Source organism: Salminus brasiliensis, chromosome 1 (assembly GCF_030463535.1).
Source record: "Salminus brasiliensis chromosome 1, fSalBra1.hap2, whole genome shotgun sequence".
NCBI lineage: Eukaryota > Metazoa > Chordata > Actinopteri > Characiformes > Bryconidae > Salminus > Salminus brasiliensis.
The window spans coordinates 28,203,261-28,208,260 of NC_132878.1; positions in this window are offsets into that span (position 1 = coordinate 28,203,261).

The following is a 5,000-nucleotide window of genomic DNA, read 5'->3' on the forward strand; positions in this document are numbered from 1 at the left end:
GAGAAAGAGAGAGAGAAGGAGTGTGTGTGTGTGAGAGAGAGAGAGAGAGAGAGAAAGAGAGAGAGAGAGAGGGAGCATAACTGATATTCAGAAGATTTATGATTTTGAGCTCACAGGTATATGAAGACCTCTGACATCAGAGAGGCCGCAGTTTAATTTTGTTTTTCCATCCATACACACGCACACAAGCACACACACACACACATACACGCACACACACACACACCCACACACACACACACACTCACTCAGCACAAGCCAAACAGCCATAAAGCTTGCAGATATGAAATGCTGAATTTTCCTTTGAGAGATTTTTTGGTCTGTTGTGTGTGTGTGTAACGACTCCCCTATTGGATTGCCAGCAATGTGTGTGTGTGTCAGGAAATTGTTCTCTGTGGAAATGTAACCCACTCTTAGCTTCATTTCAGTATGGAATGTGTGGCTTATGGAAGACTTCCTACCATACGGGTGTGTGTGTGTGTGTGTGTGTGTGTGTGTGTGTGTGTGTGTGTGTGTGTGTGTGTACGTGTGTGATTTTAAACAGTGCATTTGGGCCTCAGTAAAGTATTACCTCCTTCTTCCATGTTTGCATGTCTGTATTTGTGAATATTTAAACTGTGTGTGTGTGTGTGTGTGTGTGTGTGGTTGTATTGGGTGTGTATGATGAGTCTCAGTATTTTGGTAGCACCCTGTTGGGTGCAGTAAAGTCGATTGGCCGTGTTAAGGAATAACACACTTTTATTACCGACCTTTCTTCTGAAGTTTTGAGTGTGTGTGTATATGTGTATGTCTGTTATGTGCTCTCATGAGTGCAGTCAAATGATCATGAGTCTCAGATGTGTGTTAATATTGTATGACTGCTGATATCAATGTAGACAAATCATAAAGCATGATTTATAATACACACAGTAACTTACAGAAGAAACATGAACAGTATAAGGAATGTATTACCGTAAATAAAGCATTTAAGTTTAATGTGTGGAATTACAGTTGGACCAAAAAGTTTTTTCAGGATCGATAGCATTCGTCATTTATCTTTTTAAGTTCGATTTGGTGATTGTCAATGCCAATTGAGGGAGGGGCTGGATGCCACGTTAACCTTTCCAGGCAAACTTGGTTAGGCGACATATTGGTAATGAATCATTCTATGTCTTCACCACAAAATCCAGCATGAGAAGTCTTTTAAGGCATGTCTGAACATGCCTGATGCATTTTGGAAACAACTCCTAGATTGTAGATTGAAGGATTGATGAGGATACCAGGAATTTCTGGATGCGACATCACACTGTGATATGTCGCTGGTGGCTTTCTGGTGGCTTTGTCTACATCACAGCGGGTGGAGACTCCAGCTGAACAGAGGCGACCATAGCGGGGCTTCAAAGCAGGAGCACAACAGTGTGCCAAGAAACAGAGATGTAAACCATTTCTCCCTTTCTTCATCAAGATTTGCTTCATGTGCGATTGCTTGCAAATAAAGTGGATGAACTTGAAGCTTCACCACTGACACATAAGCATCACCAGGAATGGAGAGTCAAGTGCTTCACAGAGTCATGGCTCTCTCATGTTCACTTGAATGGACTCAGTAATGTGAGGGCACAGTAAAATTCACGACCAAACCGCTATGGAGAAATGACACTTTGCACTTAAGAATGGTTGTCTGTAATGCAGAAATGTGTGGTAGCCTTTTGTCCATTCTGTTTGCCTCTCAGAATCAAAGGCCCAGTGCAAAGACTCCATAGCTTTTCCACACTGGGCTGTCCAGACCACAATCTTGTTCACCTGACTATCCTGTAGAAGTCCCTAGTTTAGAGAGAGTGTCCACTAGGACAGCAAGGACGTGGTCGCCAAAAGCTGCAGAATCTCAATGAGGATGCTCTGAAGCTGCAGTAACTTATGTGTGGACCCTGTTGTGCCTTCTGAGACTGTTCAGTGCTTCTCCAATAATAAACCATGGATTACTGATCACATACAGATCAGATGAAGACAGCTTTCAGGGCATGGAACAAGAATGAGTGGAGGAGTGTACAAAGAGAGCTTAAAATAAAGGCTAGGGAAACTAAGGAAGCCAAGGAAGTTAAGCTGGAGACCAAACTGGAGCAGAAGAATGCCTGAATGGCATTACATTCTTCAACCAGTGCAGATCCCCAGATCAGTGGAGGGCAATCATGAATGGCTGAATGAGTAACCAGCATTTTTACAGTTACCGTTATATTGTCTCTGTCTCCTCACAGCATAGACCACTGAAACATTCACGCCTCTGACCACCTGCAGCCCCCTGAGCAGTCCAGCCACTCTACATTGACATTTACTGGAATGGACTGTTCAGGTGAAGAAGCAATTGGGAAACAGGGCAAAGCCGCAGGACCAGATGGTGTCAAGTTTAAAGTACTGAGGCTGTGTGCTGGGCAGCTGTGCAAAATCCTTCAGTGCATCTTTGACCTCTTGCTGCAGTCTGGAAAGAGTCTGAGTCGAGTGGAAAAGGTCTTGTGGGGGTTTTGTCCCCAAGAAAGGGCAACAGACAGTGCTAAATGACTATCGACCTGTTGCTCTGACATCCCACCTAATGAGGACACTGGAGAGGCTGGCTCTGGTTCACATGAGACCATTGGTTAGACTAGCTCCTGACCCTCTGAAGTCCCCTCTGGAGTGGACGATGCAGTCAACTTCTTGCTGGACAAAGCATGCACCCACCTATACCCATTTAGACAACAGGCATTGTTCAGAAGATCATGTTCTTCAATTTCTCCAGTGCATTCAACACCATACAGCCTGCACTGCTAGTGGCAAAGTGTGTTTTAGACATGGCTATTTAGTAACAGGGTCCACCAAGGGAGTATATTATCTCAATTCCTGTTCAACCAGTGCACTTCTGACTTCAGTGCGCGCCCATTCACCCGCAGAAATTCTCTGACAACATGGCCATTATGGGGTGTGTCAGAAGAGAACAGGAGGACAAATACAGGAAGCTGAAGAACTCTTTCTACGTTTGCAAAGGAAACCAACTACACCTTTATGTAAGTAAAACTAAAGAGATGGAGGTTGACTTCAGAAAATCTGAACAGCCCTTGTCACCAGTTGCGATCGATGGAGCAGAAGCAGACGAAGTGGTTCTTCACTTGGATGACAAACTGGATTGGAGTTCTGACAGAATGGCCTGTACCTTTTGGAGGAGGCTAGGGTTCTTCAGTGTGCACAAAACATTATTTCAGCAGTCCACCGTGCAAGTGCTATCTTGCAGTTGTGTGTTGGGGCAACACCATTAGTAAAAACTTTAAAAAAAGTCAAACTCTCTGGCCATTGTGGTAGAATGATGGAAAACAAGAGGAAGAAACCTTAGGAGCAATCAAAGCTCAAAAGGGGAACCCATGGCCCTCTGGTTGACACCAGATAGCATAACCGGACAGAAGGAGTGAGATAATGTATAGCTATGGTTAATGTGAGTACATGTTGTGAGTTATGAGAATGTGAGTGAGTTTAGGACACATGCTCAGTGTTAATGTGAAAGTCCATGCAGATTAAGCAGTCATATGCACAGCTATGCAGTTCTAGTGTGGTGTGAATGAATCAATGCTGGGATCCAGAGCAGGACAGGACCACAGTACCCATCAAGGGAGTGAAAAGCAGGGCTGGGAACAGAAAGGAAGGGGGGGGAAAGGGGTTTGAACAACAGCGTTATGAACACAACACAAAGAGATCGGAGTGCTGTGGAAAGTCATATAACTATCCGACGCCTTCTAAATTAGAGGACCTGCATCTATGGTCGAAGACGCTAAATCTAAAACATCCGCCCAAATGTTTGTACGTCAGCTCTTACCGTTGAGTGAAGAAGAAGCCGACACCAGAACCTCCTTAACCAGAGAAATGGCTCGGTTATGCAGCTCTGATGAAGCAGATGTTGGGTGCTAGTGAGGTTCTTGGCTAAATTAGCTTTTAGGCTAACATCTCACCTGATAGTCTCGCAAATACCTGTTGCATTCGCTTCACGGAGCCTCATAACAGAGTTTCTCAAAACAGAGAGTTTCTCCTCCACAAAATGGTAAGAGCAGACATATAGAATTTTGGGTGGATGTTTTAAATTTAGCGTGTTCAACCACAGTAAGTCCTCTTCTTCTTTGGATATGGTGTCCCACAACAGAAGACACAACACTGATCTTTTTGTGTTGTGTGGGAAAGCCAGTTCTAGTTAGCTATGCTCTAAATCAGTGTTTCTCCACTCTGCTCCTGGAGGCACCTTACCCTGCACATTTTACTGCTTTCTCTGCTCCCAGCAAACCCGATTTAACTAATCAGCATCATTAACAACCTTTTATAGTTGCAGGGGTGAGGTAAAGCAGGGAATCCACTAAAATGTGCAGGATAGTGTGCCTCCAGGAGTGCTCTAAATAGCTCCAAATAACATTAAACAGACTGAATAGTCTGAATGTTGGGTTAGCACAGCTAGCCACTTTATGGTGCTTTATGATCAGTGTTCACAGAAGTAGCCCACACCAGACTGCATTCACTTTTAATATGATACATCCATAAACCACTGGAAACAAAATGACTGGAAATTCTAACTCAAAGGACTGAAAACCTAACTCTTAAATGTGGGCGTGACGGAATAATGTAAGGAATACACGCTAAAGCTGTGTATAAACATATAAAGCAAAGTTAAAGTAAAGTTATTGGGGTTTTGTCATAAGAAGCATATATGTTTATATTACATTGATATAAACATATAAAGCATATACATTAAAATTGTATTTAAAGCTTCCATTATTCCAACATTACATAACATACATAAACTAAAGCTGCAAATAAGGCTTTCAATAGCATATTATAACCTATAAACTAAAGCTGTATAAAGGCTTTCATAAACCTTATGTAACACATACACAAATTAAAGCTATATGTTATGTTTTTAAAAACATTACATAAATCATATGTCGCCGCTGTCCAATGAAAAACATGTAGCTCCAAAATGGTGTCAAAAATAATAATTCTTACATTACACAAGTTCA